General features: G+C 34.5%; 1 pseudogene; it reads right to left on the reverse strand.

The window, feature by feature from the left end:
* Nucleotides 1–3,657: 3,657 nt before the first annotated feature.
* LOC111148863 lies at nt 3,658–5,040 on the reverse strand (annotated as a pseudogene).
* Nucleotides 5,041–22,535: the final 17,495 nt, after the last annotated feature.

The raw sequence follows: 22,535 nt of genomic DNA on the forward strand, positions 1-22,535 counted from the left end.
TGTAGGGTTCACTTGAATTAGAATGACTAACTCAACTGAATAACCTCAGGCCTTCCCAAAAGGATAGTCTCCTTATTTGGCGGCAAAGAGCAGACAAGAATGAACTTGCTGGACAAAAATGTTTCTTCCTCACTCCTAATGTTCTGTTCTATTTGGCCGAGTTCCCCACAAAATACTACAAATTAATCTATCCCTCATTCACTTCTTTCATGTGATTAGAAATTTTGGAAAGAAAATACTCCTCAAGATGCTATGTCCTCATTTCAACATTCTCCTTTTCTTTCTTTCTTTTCTTTTTTTTTTTAAGTAATCTGGGTTGGGGTGCCTGGGTGGCTCAGTGGGTTAAAGCCTCTGCCTTCAGCTGGGGTTGTGATCCCAGGATCCTGGGAACGAGCCCTGCATCAGGCTCTCTGCTCAGCAGGGGGCCTGCTTCCTCCTCACTCTCTGCCTGCCTCTCTGCCTACTTGTGAACTCTGTCAAATAAATAAATAAAATATTAAAAAAAAAAAAAGTAATCTGTGTGTCTAGTCTCCCAGAAAGAATATGAATCCTATCTGCTTTCTCATGGCATAAAAAGGCCAAACTTCCTTTGGAAAGCACTCTGTGGTCCAGTTTGTTCCATATTATGCTAGTTAGATCATTCTCTGGTACCTTATTGGGAACAGAGGCAATATCCCTTAAGAATGTTCATGAAAGGGGCACCTGGGTGGCTCAGTGGGTTAAGCCTCTGCCTTCGGCTCAGGTCATGGTCTCAGGGTCCTGGGATCGAGCCCCGCATCGGGCTCTCTGCTCGGCAGGGAGCCTGCTTCCTCCCTCTCTCTCTGCCTGCCTCTCTGCCTACTTGTGATCTTTGTCTGTCAAATGAATAAATAAAATCTTAAAAAAAAAAAAAAGAATGTTCATGAAAATAGGCCATTTCTCAGTTGAAAAACAAAAACAAAAATAAACAAACAAAAACAAAACAAAACACAAACTTCCAGAAGTTTGTATTTATTCACTCAGAATAAAGGCCAAAGTACACATATTGGCCTGAAGTTCTTTGCAAGACTGGTCCCCAACATCTATTTTAATCTCCTTCTGCCGCTTACCCCAATTCTCTTCCTGGCAGTCATTCTGGCCTCCTTGTTTGTCTGCAAACATATAAGACATTTACTTGACCTATTTCTCCACCTAGGATTCTCTTCCTCTAGATAACTCCCTCAAGCCCTTTTCAGGAAGGCCTACCCTGAAGCCCTATTACTCTAGTTAACACAGCAATCCAGCCCCACCTCCTGCATCCCCAAGTTTACTTCTTGTTGTGCTCATTACTTCTTTTACATTCTTATCTCCAAATACACTCTTCACTTCACTTACTTACTTTGTCATTCATTAAATCTTTCTCCCAACTGAAAATTACATTTTCAGGGTGGTAGTTTTTGAATGTTTTGTTCCATGAACTATCCTAAGCACACAGATTAGTCTGTGGGAAGTAGTAGACACTCATTCAACATGAGGGAGAAGTAAGCCTGGGATGGAGGCAGAGATCATGATGCTCGTATCCACATAGATGATAACCCTGGAGTGTGAGGGCAAAACAAACGGTAGTTATTTTCAGATAATAGTGTTTTCCCATTTTGTACTAGTTGAGTGCTTTGCTGCTAAATATGATTATAACCTCAACCAATATACACTGTTACTTACTTTTCTAAAAATTATATCTAATTGCTTAAACAATGCCCAATACTGTAAGTCATTTAATATATAACAGTTTTGTGTATGTGAAATTGCCAATATGTTTGCTATAATTAAATCTATATATTTTTACACCACAGAATGAATAATTTAAGCTTATAAACTCTCCCTGCTGACTATTATGTGTTTGACAGAAATTTGTTGTTACTATTATCATTATTGTTGGAAAGTACAAGTATGGGTGAAGCGTTTTTGCAGATGAATAATCAAAACTGAGAGCTGTTGTGTATTTGGGGATTCGCCTGTGGAACCCATTCTACTTTCTTGTAGTCTACTTACCTGTGGCAATTGGATGTTCTTATGGAAATTTGAGGGGTTGGGTGTAAGAAAGAGTTGAGGATATTGGGTTCTCTACTACAGTGTTCAGGTGTTCATTCACTGTCTTCATGGGTGACAGGGAGCTGTTACAGTGTCAGTAATTTCCAGATTTTTGGTTCACATCTACAGTGATATGTTCTTGAATTCAACAATCCTTCCTAATTCCTACCCATTCCTGGTTACTGCAGCTATAGAAGCTCCTAGCTGTTCCTTAAGGACAAGCCTAGACCTTGCTTCTCTAGCTATGTCCAGGATTGTTCAATTACCTAATTACTTATGACAACAAAAAAAAAAGGTGTCATGTTTAAAATAGCTGGAGAAATTTCTGCTTCCTTCCTTCAACCTGAGATTTATTACATACTGTAAGAATTCTCAAATCATGCCTCCTACTATATTATGCATATATTGTGCCCTTGGCCCAAATGCAAGTTTCTCCTGCATTATAAATAAATCATGTCATTTGCATCCCTATAAAAGTCTTGATCATTCTTTTTTTTTCTTCTTGTAAGTTTCAATTATTCTGAACAATAGTGGGTGCATAGTAAGCATTTACTTATTTCAGTGAACACATTCCCATTTCTTACTATAATTGTTTTTTTTTTTTTAAAGATTTTATTTATTTATTTGTCAGAGAGAGAGAGAGAGCGAGCGAGCACAGGCAGACAGAGTGGCAGGCAGAGGCAGAGGGAGAAGCAGGCTCCCCACAGAACAAGGAGCCCGACGCGGGACTCGATCCCAGGACGCTGGGATCATGACTTGAGCTGAAGGCAGCTGCTTAACCAACTGAGCCACCCAGGAATCCCACTTACTATAATTGTTTTTAAACAATAAATATTTATTTGATACTATATTTTAGATACTACTCTATGTATATAAACAATGAAGTAGACTTGATTTTCTTCTTTTTAAAATTATGCTAGTTATTATTATTTTACATTCTATTTTAAAAATGCTGTCATAGTTGCCTTAATTTTTCTATAAGACCTTTATAACAAAGCAGCTCTACCTGTAGCATCTGTCCTTTTTACTACTGAGTGGGGCAAAATGACCAATAAAATGTAAAATGGAGCATACCCAGTCATGTAATCTAAAAAATTTTCGCGAAAACTTATTGCGAATTACACCTGACAGCTCACTACAACAATGGAAAGCTAGCCCCTTGTTGGTTCACATAGTCCATGAGAACCAAACTGAAATCACCAGTTTTTGTTGTTGTTGTTTTGTTTTTTTATTAACATATAATGCATTATTTGTTTCAGGGGTACAAATCTGTTAATCATAAGTCTTACACAATTCACAGCACACACCATAGCACATACCCTCCCTAATGTCGATCCTACAGCTACCCCATTCCTCCCAAACCCCTCCCATTCCACAACCCTCAGTTTGTTTCCTGAGATTAAGAGTCTCTTATGTTTTGTCTCCCTCCGTGGTTCCATAATGTTTGATTTTCCCCCCACTCCTCCCACAACCTCCCACCCTGCCTTTTAAATTCCTCATATCAGTGGGATCATGTAATAATTCTCTTTCTCTGATCAACTTATTTCACTTAGCATACCAGGATATCTGGATAAAATTTTGCATCTCTACTCTGGCAGTAACTTCACCTTAGGTTGCTGCTTTGTCCTGCTCCTTGAGGTTTCTCATTCTTAGTCAGGTAGTCAGACAGTTCTGTGTTCTGTTCTACTTCCTCATGTGTGTCTGGGAATGGGACCAGCTTCTCTTCTACACTTTCATTTTTCACAACTTGCTGAGCCTTCATAACCTGGGTTGGTGTTATTGCTGATGCAAATCTCCTGCTTTCAAATCTGAATGGATCCATACCATGAACTTTGAATAGCCATTTGAAAACTAAAGCTAATAGCACCTTTAATTTTTTTTCTTCAAATGTATTTAAATTCTATTTAGTTAAAATATATTGTAGTATTGGTTTCAGTAGCAGAATTTAGTGATTCGTCACTTACATATGACACGCAGTGCTCAGTACAGTAAGTGCCCTCATTAATACCCATCACCCATTTAGCTCATCCCTGACTACACTGCCTCCAGCAACCCTGTTTGGTCTCCATTGTTAAGAGTCTCTTATGGTTTGCTTCCCCCTCTTTTTTTTTTTTTTAATATGTATATGTATATGTATATATTATTATATTATATATAAATATATATAATATATTATATATATAATATTATATATAATTATTTTATATAATTATAGATATAATTATATATATAATATATAAATATATCTATAATTATATACATATATATATAATTATATATAATTATATATATATACATATATATAAAATCTTTATCCATTCATTAGTTTGTGGACACTTGGGCTGGCTCCCTCCATAGTTTGGCTATTATTGATAATGCTGATATAAACATTGGGGTGCATGCTGGGCTTGAGAAAAATATAGAAGAAACCAGAGAGAACCTTATTGCAGAGGTAAAAAGACCTAAAAAACACAGAGATAAACACCTTTAATTTCTAACAAATCCTCTTCACAGAAATTTCTCTGATATATATCACCAATACCATCTATGTGCAAAAACTACTGTTTTGGAATGCTTGTAGTATAGGTCCCAGAAAAATCCAAGTTTTCTTTCTATATTAATTCATTTCCCTGAAACTATCACCATCTGCCATATTGGAAGATTGAAGGATCCCATAAATTTCAGAAGCCAGCAGTTTTGTTTCTCTTGGAGTTGTAGTCTTCTCTACAACATTTTGCAAGCTTAACATCATCCCCGGTTCTCCTTTTATCTTCATTAGCACAGCATTCTGCCAAGTAATGAAGAATGAGCAAAACTAAGTGGACAGTAGGGTCATTGAAATGGTCCAGAAATAAAATAAGGTCAGGCAGACATCCCTGACCCTAGACAATGACTCCTCTATTTAATGGGATCTACTGCTAGATCACATAGTTAGGTAACTACTGAGAAAACATCAGGTTCTTCATTCATGGTGGAGGAGGAATAATTCATCTATGCCATACACAAGCGAAACCTTCTTAAATTTGCACCAGAGAGTAAGGAGTCCAAAGCCTGCCCCACCATCAGAGTCACACCAAGGAATGACATAGGGGGACCCAGGAGGCACAGAGTGGTCCCTCCATTTGGAGCTGTGTCTCAGCAATGGCAAATGAGCAAGCTAACTCTAGGAGACAAAGAGCAAGGACACTGGTGGGGAAAGGCTCTATAGAGTCTCCCCCATGACCCTGCAACATCTTTCAGTTTTTGACTTCTTTCTTATTGGGCATGTAGATTTGTGGAAGTTTTCAAATAGTAAGGTATAGCAAAAAATGTCTTTATTTGTTCCTTTTGACACATGGTTGCCTTAACTTTACTCTAACAATACATTTTTGAGCATTTTTGCTTTTATAGCTAGACTCATCTCTTTCTCTAAGTCATTTTCATGACATTCTTTTAAAAATGGTGATAATAGGGGCCTCTGGGTGGCTCAGTCATTAAGCCTCTGCCTTTGGTTGAGGTATGATCCCCTTGGTCCTAGGCTCAAGCCCTGCATCAGACTCTCTGCTCAATGGGAAACCTGCTTATCCTTCTCCCACTCCCCCTGCTTTGTTCCCTTTCTCACTTTGTCTCTCTCTGTCAAATAAATAAATAAAGTCTTTAAAAAACTTTTTAAAATAAAAATGGTGATGATGTTGGTAAGTTCCAATATCTTATTGTCTGACAATTTTCTTATCAATCCTGAATCATGTAAGATCATATCAACATATCAATATATAACTTGTTTTCCCTCTTTGTTTTAAGTATCCATGTATTCATAACTAAATAAGCATTGATGTGTTTTAGTATTAGAATCAAATTCAGAGTGGTAATTAATTACCATTTCATATATTAGATGTTCCATTATATGTTATATTCCATTTTATTAAATAGAAACATTGTTATATATAATAAGAATTCCATTGAAAATACAAGAATTTGGGGTGCCTGGGTGGGTCAGTGGGTTAAAGCCTCTGCCTTCAGCTCAGGTCATGATCCTGGGGTCCTGGGATTGAGCCCCACATTGGGCTTTCTGCTCAGCGGGGAGCCTGCTTCCCCTCCTCTCTCTCTGCTTGCCTCTCTGCCTACTTGTGATCTCTGTCTGTCAAATAAATAAATAAAATAAAATAAAAAATACAAGAATTTAATCTAAAGATGTAATAAAAAATGGTTTGATCTCCAGCATTCTGGAGATTTCTTCTTTACATATATATGTAAAGAGAGAGAGTGAGTTTGAGAGAGAGAGAGAGAAATCAAGGTTGAAAGAATTTTAATGCCTCCATTATGAATATTCATTATGACACTTAAATAATCATCTCTGCAGTTTGCAGACAACTGAATATATATTGTATGACTTAAGGATTTAATATTTTTGAGGGACTGAGGGAATGAACAGGACACTTCTAATATAATTAAATTTAAGATTATTCTTATAGACATTGTCTTGATGGTCATGACATCTTGAAACCATGATCTTCAGGCATTGCTATCATAAAGATACCAAACTTTTAACTTCTGAACCAGATTGTCTCCTTTATCTGTCATTGAGAGAATCAAAAGACTCACTGGTTTTTCTGACTCTTGTTGTCATCCACTAATTTTCATACCTATGTTACTGCAGAAGATCTTTTCAAGAAAACTCCAATACAAAGAGCTTGGTGATTCTAACTTCAAAATTCACTTGAAGGTTCTTTGTCAGTTGGTTTGTTTGTGTATATGCATACACACACACACACACACACACACACACACACACACGCATGCACACACACACACAGATATTTAGATAGATGATAGATAGATAGATAGCGATATCCCAGATACCTTAATGTACATATGGCCTTTCAAATTCTTTCCTTTGTTGATATGACCGAAGCTTCACTAAGATAAATAAATTTTAACTTTTCTTGCATGATTTCAAATATTTCTGCTGCTTTCCAGATCAGGGGAAGAGGTGCCAATAGCTTCAAACATATCAGTGTTAGCAGGACAACCAATGTCTTCAGAGATTAAGGAACAATTAGTTCTTTTAAACTGACACCAACTGTTTCTACTGTGACTATTAATGTCACCAGAACTACACCTCGAAATTACTAGTGTCCTTTTATACATTCTGTCTCAATCCTTTGGGGAATTATCACTGTCAGCAATATGTCTTGCTTTTTTTTCCACCCCCCCAGCTCTGATACTTTACAGACTAGTGCAAATTTCTGCAATTTCTATGTCCTCCTCCAAGTATTTTCTTCCTCAGCCCTGCCTGGCTCCTTTTTTTAATCCTCTAACTCCTCTTCAAAGACCCTGTGTTTTCTCTGATAAATTTAGAAAGACTCATGCCCTTAAGCAACTCATCATCTACCAGGGAAAACGCAGTGATAAACAAGCAAGCATAATATATGTTGCCCCTTGATATCACCCAAAGAGAAAGTTGTCACCTACCCAAGAAACCTGATTGTTTCCAGGGGCAAGAATGTGACAACTTGCTTTCTCTGGGCTCCCTGCCTTGATGTCATGCCTGACATTTTCAACATTCTGAGAAATGAAAGAAGTATACAAATACTGTCCAGATTACAGAGAATGGAAAAACCTAAGAGGGCCATATCTGAGAATATTGAATCTGAGTCAAGGGCTGAGCAAACCACAACAGAGAATCACCTAATACTTTTTTAAACTAAAAGTTAAGGGTATTAGAGTGCTAATCATACACTAAGCAAATATCTAACTGTTCTAAGCTTTATATCTGTGTTAACTAAATTATTAATGAAAATTATTTACATATAGGGAATGGAGGCTTTAAGAAACAATAAACTTGCCCAAGGTTATATAGCTAGTAAGTGGCAGAGATGTGACCTGAACCCAGGAACTCTGGCTACTGAGACAGTACTCTTAAATTCCACAGTATAAAATTTCCTCACACAACAGAGAAAAGTTTCTGGGATTCTGTAATACCCAATTGTGTCCATACTCATATACATAACACATATATGTTCACACAATTTTAGTATATATACACACATACAGGTAATATTCGTATAGCATTTAACAGTTCACAAATATGCTCACATGTACAGTCTCAATCACAACCATCACTCTTGATGTTAAATAGTATCATTATACATAAAAAAATCCTAAAACTTCTGAGTGTGTAAGGAGTTGTTCAAATTCACGTGACTTACAAAATTTGCCTCTTAAATCTTCCAATTGCATAGCTGGACTTTCCCTATCACTATATTAATATTCCTTTGAAAACCTGATATAAAACCCAAATCAGAAGATATAGCTAGATACAGCTGAGACTGATCTATTTTCTGAATGCCTTTTATGTGTTATTATTGAAGAAACTTGTCAGGTTTTTTTCTCAGTTTCATCTAAGCCATGGAAATAGCTTACTGTAACTTATCTTAATTGAAGCCAATTAGATTTTTTGAAGATCTTGGGGTTGAAATTATAATCACACTGTGATCCACAAATTGAAAAACCAAGTTCTCTTGTATCTATCATAGTGAAAATTAGAAGACTTATAATACATAAAGCCTTGATTGATCCAGTTTCTTCCCAAAGAATTCATACTGAAGAGAATTTGATTTTTCCTTTTTATGAAATGTTTCTATTTAAAAGATACTTCAGCATGCAGCATTTCTGAACTATTTATGACTCTTCCTTTGTGGCAATAAAAATGGAAAACTGCAAATTTGTAGGTTCACTGAAAAGAAAACATAGGGTTTCAGCTTTAGGAATGACAGGTTCTAGGAGTTCAAATTTGTCTTCAGGAACTTGCATTTTCTCAAATCTTACTTTTTCTTATATTGCTTTCACCCTCGAGAAGGCAGAGAGGCCTCTTCTATTCCAAGTTGGCAAGATGATCTTCAAATCTCTGTCCTATTCACTTTGTAATTCCAAAAGAAAGCAAGGTTTCTCTTTTCCCAAATTGCAGAAAGTATTTTGAAGTTGGGCCACCTTCCTACCTTTGAACCATGAGGATGAGATAGGGTTTGGTGGCTTTGGAAAGGAAAATAGGAATGTTTCCAATAGAAAAACATAGTGCATGTATGCTGAGAAGATAAAACATATGTCAAGTATTGTGGTTAGCAAAAAGTATCAGATGTCTAATATAATGATGAGTCAATATATAATGAATGATGGATTAGAGGGGGAAAGTGTGGGGGGATGGGCACATATTGCATAGAGCACTGGGTGTTGTACATAAACAATGAATCTTGGAACAGTGCATCAAAAACTAATGATGTATTTTATGTTGTCTAACATAACACAATTAAAAAAAACAGATTTCCCCATCACCTATTTCATACACACACACACACACACACAAATACAGTTTATTCATGATAGGATTTTTTATTTTTTTTCACATTTTTAAAGATTTATTTATTAATTTATTTTAGAGAGGGAGAGCAAAGGTGGAGGAGCAGAAGGAGAGGGAAAGAGAAAATATCAAGCAGACTCCTTGCTGAGCACAGAGACTAAAGCAGGGCTTGATTGCCAGACTCTGAGATTACGACCTGAGCCAAAAACAAGATTCTGACACTTAACCGACTGAGACATCTGGGCGGGCCTCATGACAGGATTTTTTAATTAACATTATGTACATACTCACTTTATAAATTCAGAGTATACATGTAGATGATAATGTAATAGCAATATATCTGAGTTTATATGAAGCAAATGTGTCTTTTAGAAAAATTCATGAATCAGTAGATCACCCTTATTTATGGTTTTGCTTTTCTCAGTTGGAGTTACCCACTCTAAACCACACCCTGTCCAAAAACAGATGATCCACCTACTGAGATATGGTCAGGCCAATAGTAGTCTAACACTATATCACAAGGGCTGTGTCATTCACCTCATTTCATCTCATCATGTGAGTATTTTTTCCTCTGACATCATCACAAAAAGAAGGGTGAGCACAGTACAAGATACTCAGAAAAAGCCAGATTCACAAAACTTTTATTACACTATACTGTCATAATGGTTTTATTTGTTGTCCTCATTAATCTTTTACTGTGCTAATTTTTAAATTACACTTTATCAAAGGTATGAATGTATAAGAGAAACATAGTATATGTAGCTTCAGGTATCACTGGGAGTTTCAGAACATATCCCACATGGATAAAGAGGAAATATTATACTATTAAAAGTTTTTCCAAAACAGAAGTGGAATATTTCATATTCTTCTTATTATATATTATTCCTCTTATTATATATACATTATTCCTCATATTATATAAGTTATAATTTAGTATAATTTTCCTTTTTACTAAGAAGTTATAAAATACATATTAGTGATTATTCTTTGCATTTTATATAACATTTAATATGTAAAATTCACTTATATTGTGACTTACCTTATTTTGTATAAACAATGTAATTACTAAAGCAATTACAACATGTCAAAGCCCAATAATGTACTTCTAATAAGTTAATAATTTATTTTTCACATGGCTATAAAAGATACACCAAAATAAATAACTGTGTTCTATCATTTCTCTGATAAAATTCTAGTACTCTTAATAAATTTAAGATTTTCTCTGCAGAGAGAGCATCACAGCTAATTAATATATCATATCATGGTATACAGTTGTAAGAATAACTGCATTCTATTATACAACTTGGAACTTCAAAAAATTATAGTTTTCAACACTTTATTTCCATAATAAATTGAATTTAACCTATGGCAAGTATAGAATCTACTTGGCTTATAATGTTCTGTATGAACCTAAATTTAAGTTCACGGCTCAATCTTTAAAGATTTATTTACTTTAATTTAGAGAGAAAGAGAGAGATTGCAGGACTAAGGAGAAGAATCCCAAAACTGACTTCCCGCTGAGCGGGGAGCCCATGTCTCACAACCCATGAGATAAGGAACCTGAGATGAAACCAGGAGTCCAATGCCCAACTGACTGAGCCACCCAGGCACCCCACTCAGCTTAGTCTTTAAATATAGTGTCCCCATCTTTCACAGATGAAAACTAGAGGGTGAAATAAGCCTAGTGCAATCAGAACAAGCGTTTCTACTGTGCATGTGGGTGTGGGTGTGCGTGTGCAGTTATCTGATTATTCCTTGTTGTAATGTAGCATTCCTTCTTTTCTTAATATATTAGCCATCATACTATAGACAAAATAAGAATATAATACAAGAGTTTAAAAATATTACCATTACGTTCTATAAGAATACTTTTTTCCAAAGTATTTTGTTTCCTTCAGATGAAGTTGGGCTAAGAAATGACATAAAATTACAAATTTTAGGGCCTTGGTTTAAATATGAACACACTTTATAAAATCAATATGAAAAATCATTCAGTGTACTGATTATCACATTTTGAGCTTTGTTGATAATCTGGAACTATTGTACAATAAGCAAAAATACTGTAATTTTAGTTATTGATATGTGTTATAGCTATAATTTTTCAGTAATATCCTGAATAATTTTGATCAAATGGCCTAACACATCTTAAACTCATTACCTTCTTTTATATAAAGTGAATGCAGTCTCACAAGGGCCCTGAGATGACTAAATTATTCAATGAATGTAAAATGCACTGTAAAACGTAAAATGCTAATTATATTTTTGATTTGTTAAATTTCTCAAACTTTTTATATAAATATTATGATTTGAATTTTAAAAGAACTAGGAATTCAAGAGGAAACAATATCTAAAATGGTCACTAGGTATTAGAAGTTTTATGATCATCTGGCATTAGGTATTAATGAGAGATATTTTATTAGAATTTCCTGGAACATACCAGATATCGTTCTACCTCAGGGCCTTTGCATTGGCAGTTTCCTACATCAGAAGGGCTTCTTCGTTGTCCGCATGGCTTGCTCCTCATCTCTTTGTCTTTGACCAAATGTTTCTTCTTTAATGAGTCTTTGCTGATCACTCTTTAAAACTATATAGTCTTCCCCACCTCCTACTGCTGATCCCTTCACTTTCTTGTCTTTCTTCCTGTATCCATTAACATTTATGATCATCTGGCATGCTGTATAGGTATTTATTTGCTTACCTTCTGTATCTACCTCCATGGGAACATAAGCTCAAAAATAATGTTTTAATTATTTTTTTTATACACTTCTCCATCAAGACAATTTTTTGGAATGTATTAGGCCTCCTATCTACTGATTATCTATTTATCTATCATCTATCTATCATCTATCATCATTATCTCTCATCTGACATCTGTTAATCTATCATCTATCATTTGTTATCTATCAATCTATCATTATTTATTTATTGAATGAAAATGTATATATTTCTTACTCTAAATTAACCATACAAAAACTTGTACATAGATCAGCAGCTACCATTTTGATGTGTTACATCATTTTCGGGGTTAATATATCTGAATGCATACAATTGTACTTTTCCTTGCCATAATTATACTATTACAAGTGATAAAAATAATAATGATGATACATATAACACTTTACATATGCCAGGCACTTTTGAAACACTGCATATGGTAACTCATTTCTTTCTTACAACAGTCCTTCAAGATGGTGATTATTACATTATCTTCATTTTATTGGATGCTAAAAATAAGGTACAGATGACCCATGGTCAAACTGCATAGCTGATTTTTTCTTTGAATGAAATTTTTGTCTGCTTCTGGTGAAATTTGTCGTTGGTATAATGTTGCAGTTTTGCAACATCTAACAAAAACACATTTTACCAAATCGCTTTAATGTAAATACTCCTCAATGCTTTCTTGTGTTTCATAACTTATTTGGAACTTTTGTATATAATACTGTCACTGATTAGAACAATTTTGCCATTTAGATTACCAAACAAAACATTGTCTTATTCTTGAAAATATTTGTATTATAGCTATGAAAATGACTTTCAGATAAATTTTGAACAAAGTTATGCTAAATAAGCAAGAATAGGAAAATTAGCCAGCATTCATTCTAAAGAAATAACACAAATTTCTATTAAGTATTTTCAGCTAGATTGCAAATGCTTCTTATGAGAAAATTAATCTTATTCAGAGCATACATTAAAAAATGTAAGCAGAAGACTTCAAATACATGGAGAGTTATTGATGTGCTATATGCTTCATAAAGTTTATTCCTCATATCTGTTCTGCTATTAGTATAGAAGAATTATATATTAAAATACAGAGAAGGATTTTAGATCATTTAAAATCCATTAAAAGCTAAGATATTCTTGTAATTAATTTTCGGCTGAGATGAGAATTCAGAACCTTGAAATAACTTGCAGATGGGCATTGTCATAGTGAAGAGAACCTTTGTCATCTTCTAAGAATCATTTTACTCCCTAGTAAAAATTCAAGGTACATTTATGTCTCATAATCAGGGTTGCTGGTCTGGTTCTTGGAAGGAAGACTGGGTGTCTTTCAATCCAATTTAATTTTAATGATATATATTGAACTTAAAGTGTCTTTCCCTATTAGCTTCTTCTTTTTTAATGGAAACACCCTTTGGAGAGAAGGTATTTGTCAACTCAATTTTTTATACCTTGTTCTTTTCCTGATTCTTGAAATAGTGACATAGAGCAAGACAATTGATTTTGTGGTAACAATAATTGGGAAAAAGTTAATCGAGGCACATCATGATGAACATTGTCACTAGCATAGGTTTTTCCTCGGGACAATTTATTAGTTATTTATTATTGTAAAACAAATTACCCCCAAAATTACAGTTATAAACAATACACATTTATGACCTGATAGCTTCTGCAAACTATGAATTTGTGAGCAGTTTAGATGTAGTCTTCACAAGGCTTAATTGGTTCCACTTTCAAACTTAGTCACCTGACTATTGACAAGACTTAGTTTCTCCCATGTTTTCAAATGGAGATCTCAGTCCTTCACAAGCTGTTGTCTGGAAACCTCCCTCAGTTACTTACCACTGGGACCTCTCTATAGAGGAATTCACGACATGGCTCCTTGCTTCATCAGAGTATGCAAGAGGGCAAGAGAGATTGCCATCAAAAAAAGGCTAGCGGGACGCCTGGGTGGCTCAGTTGGTTAAGTGGCTGCCTTCGGCTCAGGTCATGATCCCGGCATCCTGGGATCAAGTCCCGCATTGGGCTCCTTGCTCATCGGGGAGCCTGCTTCTCCCGTTGCCTCTGCCTGCCACTCTGTCTGCCTGTGCTCACTCTCTTTGACAAATAAATAAATAAAATTAAAAAAAAAAAAAAAGGCTAGCAAGCAGAAGTTACAGAGCTTAGTGATTATGGAGGTGACATCATATCACACTTGGCATACTATATTCATTAGAAGCAAGTCACTAGGTCAGGTATACCCTAACAAGGCTAATAATACCAGGAGGATGGGTTTTTATCTTATAAAATGAGTGATTTACTCACTTAAAAGAATATGGCAGAACTTCAGTTTTTATGGTAAATCACAGAATATCTAATTGCCTATGATCAACTGGAGTGTTTTCTTTGCCATTTAAATGTTTTCTCATATCTAAAATGAAAAGACAAAATACAAAACAAACAAACAAAAAACCACATCTTATGGTATTATCCCTTTTCTCTGTAGAGAGCATTCTTGACAGAGCATTCTTCTCTCAAAAGGCCAGTTTTCTCACTACCAAGTCATCCCCAGTACAGATAGACCCCTCCCCACCATGCCAACAAATCACACTTCCTATTTTTTTTTCCATGTCAGTAAGTCCAAACAATATTGTTCAGCCTTTATTACTTGACATACTATCATTTTACGTGATTGACCCCCCCTCTCTTGAAACAGGACTTTCTTTACCTGCACAGCATGTTCAACACCATGTAGCCTATACAGTCACAATGTGATCACAAAGGATTCACTGAGACAGATGCATCTCTGTTTTCTTTTGTATTACTTTGAGACCCTAAGTACTGTGGCTAAAGAGAGATGAGTCTTTGCAGCAGGGACACATTCCTGAAGGGTAGCCTCTTTTCCTCAAAGCCAAATAAATAGTGATGAAAGCTCTTTGGAGAAGGTAGAGGCTATGGGGGCAGAGAGAGCAATCTGACTCCAAAGCTGCATTTCTGGAAACAGAATTTGCACAAATGGTTCCATTCTGCCATTTTATCTTTACCCCAAGGGAGCCGAATGATGAAGAGTAGAACATGTGAGGAACAATTTGTTTAATGAGGAGTGATAAGAATTAATTCCTAAGAGCCATATATAAAGGTATCTACCATAGTCTTACATATTTCCTATCCCAATATATGGTTTGTGAGAATTCTTTCAGACATAATAAATGTATTGTCTTTGATAAAAATAACACATATTGCCTGAAATGACTTTATTACCAAATGTTGATTTTAGTATTACTGCCAAGTACATTAGTTATAAAATTACATGTATTCTTACTAACTGCTATTTTGGGACCACGCTATTTGAAACAGGTGATTACTAAAGGTGTTGTGATTTTTCTAGCATATTAGTTATTCAATATTTGATGAGTGTTACTAGCAACTATTTGGAACGGAAACATTGAAGACAGGTATGAGATACTTGGCTAAGCTTTTGCGATTACATGTGAAATATTTTGACAGGAGCTATGTATAGGGAGAAAGCTTTAGAGACCAAAAAATATAAAATAAAAAACAGGATTTTCTAGCAGGAAGTTAATGTGACTAATCAAGCTGACTTATTCTTTAAACAACTAGATAATCTGAATATATCTCAAGTTGTGGTGAGCATCTTGATCTCTATTAACACCAAAGACATCACTTTGTGTACCAAAATAGTAATTTCAAAATAATACAGAAGCGGCTTTTGAATTACTTTAATTAAAAAAAAAATTACCCATAGCATTATTAGTACTTCCTGAAACCATATAAACACTATCCTTTGTATCATTGTTCGTTTTTTACTATTTTTTTAAATATAGGTCTTTTCAATTCTGCTCTACTAAAGGACTTGGAGATTCTGACATTTGTTCTTTAAATCCCTGCTCTTTAGTTTCTTGGTCTCTAAATGTAGGTAGTGGACCCAATGTTGTATGACATCTCATGTGAATGTATCCATTCTATGGATTGATGGGCCTCAGTTCCTTCAGAGGAGGATCTGTACCATTCTTTTGCTTATTTTCTAATGCCATTTAGTGTGTGGTAGGTGCTTCAAAAATATTTGGAGAAAGGTGATTAAATTAATGCATGTTAACAATAATGTTATATTAACATTATTTGATATTAATTTAATCCCACTGTATATTAGATAAGATACTGGAAGAGAAAAAAGACATGAGCTAAAACCTAAGGTAATCTGAAAAAAACTAGATACTTTAGTTAATAATAATGTATGTCTTTGCTCATTAATTGTGACAAATGTACCATCCTTTGTAAAATGTTAATAAGGGAGACTGGGTGAAGGGTGTGTTGAAACACTCTATAATGGCTTCTGAATTTGTCTATAGAGACTTAAGAGCACTCAAAAAGTGCTCTAAAAAATAAAGTTCATCGAAAAACTAAACTTTTGTATTTTATTCATTTAGGTATGAAGACTGTCATTTTTTTAACCTTTATTTGCCAAATAATCCTTAAAATTTCATCAAGTAATTTATCCTGAGAACTTATAAGGAAATATTTAAACAGTAGAAAATTAACTACTTTTTTTGTTCTATAATAAATGTATCTGAGAAGTATGAGTTTATCCTTTAAAACCTCAGGCTCTTTGTTTTCCTTCAAATCAAAAATAAAAGTTGAAAAACAAACCCTGTTCTTGTATATCTCTTCATATCAGCACATTTTTTCTCAACTTACAAATATGTCAAAACTCTAAATAATCAAATGATATAAAAGGCAAATCAGCAATCAAGATAAATTCTTATACTCTACAGAAACAACACGTGTTACTTTATGCAACTGCCTTAAGAATTCCACGTGAAGGGGTGCCTGGGCGGCTCAGTTGGTTAAGCAACTGCCTTTGGCTCAGGTCATGATCCCAGGGTACTAGGATTGAGTCCTGCATTAGGCTCCCTGCTTGGCGAGGAGCCTGCTTCTTCTCCCTCTGCCTGCCACTCTGCCTACTTGTGCTTTCTATCTCTCTGTCAATTAAATAAATGAAATCTCTTAAAAAAATTATGAAAATATATTTTATATACAAGCAAGAATAATTTCTCCAGAAAATGTTGGGTTCCCAAATGACATCAACTTTTCTATAAAGAAGCACTTATTTACTGTATTTGCATAAATTTCTCTAATTCCTAGTCATACCATACCTTGAATTATCTACTCCAAATGATTTTATCCTATTTAGAGTTAATATTATCTAAAGTTAATATTATGATTTTCCTTTAATAGTTATGAGTTTAAAAATAGGTATTATTTATATTTATTTATCTATATATCTCAACATATTTATCATTTACAGTGTTCTTTATTCTTTTCTATAAGTTTGTAAATTAAATTTATACCATATTGGGTCATTTCCCTTCAGTTTGAGTAGAGAGTTTCCATGTATTTTTTACAGTATATTTCTAAGTAATTTATTAATATTTTTTGCAACAAAGAATAAACTGCTATTATCCCTATTTTATAAATTGTGCAAAGAAAGGATAAAAAGAGGGCACAAACACAGTGAAACAGCAATGATCAATAGTAGATGGGTCTTAGGTAGAGAGCAGTTATAAATCCAAGAATGCAGCAGGTCAGATGATGAGAAGGAATATTTCCTGCTGAAGAAACTAGGTCACAGTTAGAATATCATGTCAAGTGTTCAGGCAAATGGCAATAACATAAGACAGTGTTATCAGAAACTGAATACAAAGTGGGAGCCAGGTTGTTTGATCAAGGCTATTGTCCAGTTGTTAGAATTAAAGGACCAGATGAAAATAGAAATTCAATAATTTTGAAAAACATAGTTTTGAACAGTAGTTTTGAATCCACAAATCGTGCCCAGAGTTGAACATTTGGAGGTTAAGTGGTCTAAGTGAGAAAAATGAAGGGGTTAAAGGCGTTTAGAGAGATTATTTATTTCTTGAAATAAACCATTCTATGGAAAAGATAAATTTAGATAGGTATAAAATCAACTTCAAGTACTTAAATATAAGTCCTAATATTTTGCCTCGAAGCAGAAAGAAGTTAAATGATCATACTTGGTTAAAAATTAAATCTGTTTATCAGTGTAGTTGTAATCCTTTTATCAATGAAGAAAAATTAGAGCATGTAATGTATGTGCCTAAATGTAAGATGACAAAACACCAGTAATCAAAGACATGATTAAATAGAATAAATGGTTAAAACACCTTGTTAAGTAAAATGAAAACAAAAAGTAAATAAATCTGTAATGCAGTGTGAATCTTGTTTGGAGGTTATTAAATAATCTAATTTTTAAAAAATTAGAGTCATTAAACACTGAACATGATGAAAATAATTGAATAAACTTGCTCCTAAACCTCAGATGAAATTAATCAATTTCAAATTTTATGGGAGGATGTAGTAAGTAGACTCATGTCTAGAGCCCCAGTAAAAAGCATGCATTTTTGTGTAATGATAACTATATAAATAGATGCTTTGTTAAATTGAGCTATTTAAGTTATGCTACATATTTAATCATATTTATAAATACAGAAGCATAGAGCAGATAAGGCACACATTTTTTCAAAGAACTGAATACATTAAAAGTATATTAAAGTATATTAAAACATATACAAATATTGGATGTGGCTACATTTAACACTAAATATATTTCTAGTACGCATTATATATATATATATATATATATATTTAGAAATATAATATATATATATATATATATATTAGAAATATATATATATATATGCATATATATGTTGCTCTATGTTCTTCAGGGTAAATTATGCTCTATATATTATTGCACCAACTTCTCTAAGATGGGATTTTTAAATCTGAAATAATCATTTTGATATCTGCTATGACATTGACTTTTGTATAATGTTTGTAAATTATCTTAATATTATAATTATTCTTCCATGCTCTAGTTTACAATACTTTAAAAGTGCTGTACACATAATAGCTCAATATATGTTGCATGAATGAATGGATGGATGAATGAATGGCTCTATGAGTCACTAAAGATGTTTTATTTATCTCCAATACACTTCCCCCTAATCACTGCTAATTAAATCCTTGTGCATTTTTTTAAGGTCTATTTTAACTGATAATTTTTCTGTGAAAACTTTTGTCCTCTTTCATACACTGCTTCACTTTTTTTAAGCCCCATAACACTTTGCCACTTTCTCATATCACTCATATATCTTTGCTTCATATTTTTCAGTCCAACATATCCTGGTCACTCACCTTTAAAGAACCTTTCTTACTCAGGTAAATGCATGCTAGGAACATGTAACACCCCAAAAGTATCTATGTATAAGCATCAGCTGTCAGCCTGTTCTCAATTCTTGCATCTCCTTTTCAGCTATATCTTTTCTTATCTCCTTAATTCCATTCCTGTTTCAATGCAAAGTATGATATTTGTATTAATCATTCTAGAATCTTTTCTTCTTGATTGGCTAAGACAACCCCAATTTACTTCATGGCACAAATTTTGCAATCTGTTCCTTAGTGTCACATACCTCAACAATGGGTCAGATAGACTTCTCAGCACCCACTCTCATTCTGACTCCTTCAACCTTTTGGATATGATAAATGGATATTCTTGCCATATTCTTGCTTTTCTTGTTTGTGTTCTTGTCTCAGATGGTAAACTGTTTCTACTCTTTGGTTCTGTTACATAAACTTGGGTATTTCCAATCTCTATATTTCCGTTTCCTCCTCAGCAAAATAGTGAACAATAAATATTGCACTGATAAGAGAACCTATCCATTTTGAGTAGTATCTGATGCATATCAAATGCTTTGTAGAAGGTTTCCATTATTAAAATTTTAAACCCACATACAAATTCATGTCTACCTTATAGAAAGCTTCTATTCAGTGTCACAGTCCAAAGAAATACATCTAAGTTTCAGAAGACTTCTATCATAACCAGATATGTGTCTGGTAACTCTGCCAAACTATATCCATCTCACAGCAGTGTTTCTAAACAGAAATATGTTTATATGTTTATATTCCATGTTTGCAGCTTACTTTTTCCTCTTCTATCTGTAAGTGAGTTCCAAGTTCACATAGTTTTACTGAAACAGGTTGAAGGTGGCCATCTTCATGCTTAGGTTAATAGTGAATGTCTTGTGTTCATTTTTTAATAGACTATTTTTTAGAGTAGATTTGGTTCACGACAATATAGATCAGGAAGTGCAGAAATTTCCCATATAGGGACGCCTGGGTGGCTCAGTTGGTTGGACGACTGCCTTCAGCTCAGGTCATGATCCTGGAGTCCCGGGATCGATTCCCGCATCAGGCTCCCGGCTACACGGGGAGTCTGCTTATCTCTCTGACCTTCTCCTCGCTCCTGCTCTCTCTCAAATAAATAAATAAAATCTTTAAAAAAAAAAAAAAAGAAATTTCCCATATACCCTCTACTCACATGGAGGCATAGCCTCCTCCATTATCAACACTCTCCACCAGAGTGGTCCATTTGTTAAAACTGATGAGCCTACGTTACCACATCCTTATCACCAAAAGTGCATAGTTTGTATTTCTTTTTTTTTTTTTCAGTGCTCCAAAATTCATTGTTTATGCACCACACCAAGTGCTCCATGCAATATGTGCCTTCCTTAATACATAACACCAGGCTTTCCTAACCCCCTACCTCCCTCCCCTCCAAAACCCTCAGCTCTTTTCTCAGAGTCCACAGTCTTACAGTTTTGTCCCCCCTCCCATTTCCCCAGCTCACTTCTCCTCTCCATTTCCCAATGTCCTCCATGTTATTCCTTATGCTTTAGAAGTAAGTGAAACCATATGATAATTAACTCTCTCTTCTTGACTTATTTCCCTCAGCATAGTCTCTTCCAGTCCCATCTATGTTGATACAAAAGCTGGGTATTCATAGCTTATATTTCTGTTCAGTCTTGGTGTTGTTCAGTTCAAGGGATTGGACAAATGTATAATGACATGTTATCAACCGTTATAGTATCATACAGAATAGTTTCATTGTCCTAAAATCTCTCTTCATTTTTGTAAATGCCTCAGTAACATTTGAAAGGATTACCAACCCCATCCCTCTCTCCAAAAACATTCTTTTCTTTGTTTTCTCAGATACTGTATACTTGTTTTTGTTTTTTTCTTTTTCTTTTTTTTTTTTTTTTTTGACAGACAGATCACAAGTAGGCAGAGAGGCTGGCAGAAAGAGACAGGAGGAGGAGGCAGGCTCCCTGCTGAGCAGAGAGCCTGATGCGGGATTCGATCCCAGGACCCTGAGATCATGACCTGAGCTGAAGGCAGAGGCTTTAACCACACCCAGGCGCCCCGCTGTTTTTGTTTTTTTCTTTTCTCACTGTCCCTTCCAAGTCTTCTTTGCTGGTATTCAGTCCCCCAGTAGTTGCCAAAATTCTACCCCCATATTCTTTTCATTGTATTTATCATTAATAAGTATCTTCAAATTACCATGTCCAAAAAATACTATTATTTCTATTAAAAATATTCTCTAGTAATGTCTTCTCCAACTCAAATGATTCCCAATTGTAATCACTATCCACTTTTATGGCTAAAATCTGGCATCATCTTTGATTCTTCTATATCTTTTCTAGCTTCAGCATATATCCCTAATCTAACTGGTTATTATGGCTAATGTTCAACATGTTCTGGCCCCCAGCCTAAGATCCAAATTCTCTCCCTTTAAATTAACTCTAGTGCTATGTGTTTGTTTGTGTGTGTGTATACAACAACCTTGACTTTTTGTTTGTTTTTGGAATACATCAAACATTTCTTTTTTATTCTCTGATGATTCATACTTGATAGGCTCTTTCTTCTAGGAATATTCTATCTCCAAAATTAAATATTTTATACTCAGATCTCAAATCAAGTGTCTTCTCAGCTAACATGCTTTAGAAAACCTAATGAATATAGCTCTATAGCCATTGTCATCCATATAACATATGTTATCTTCCTTATAACAATTCTCAAAGCCCGAATATATTGTTTTCTTTTACCCCCAAGTATTAGTTATTTATCTGACCTGTCCGAAAATAAGGTCACCGAGTCGTAAGATCATCTGTTTTCTACGCCTGTTAATTCACTGTGCCAGGAATAGCATCTGACACATAACAGGTGTTTAGTAAATATTGGTTAACTGACAAAAAAGACTGAGCAATGGATTTGAGTGAATTATTGGTAGGTAGAGATTGAGTAACTTCCTTATTGAAACTAATCATTTTTAAAAACATTGAGCAATAACATCTTATTACCTTAGAGAATAGTGAGGAAAACATGTGTCTAAGAAGTTGGACTTCTTAAGTATCTGTACCCAGTCACCGGCAAAACAGGCACCAAATAAATGTTAGGCTTGTTTTCTTCCTCAAATGCTGTCTATTTCTCCATTATTCACCCATAAGCCGGATTGATTGTCTTTTTACCTCCTACTGGGCTTTGTATTTTTAAACAGTTCATTTTTCCTATCTTTAAA

This window comes from Enhydra lutris, unplaced genomic scaffold (assembly GCF_002288905.1).
Source record: "Enhydra lutris kenyoni isolate GAN:26980312 unplaced genomic scaffold, ASM228890v2 scaffoldscaffold21, whole genome shotgun sequence".
In the NCBI taxonomy this organism is placed as follows: domain Eukaryota; kingdom Metazoa; phylum Chordata; class Mammalia; order Carnivora; family Mustelidae; genus Enhydra; species Enhydra lutris.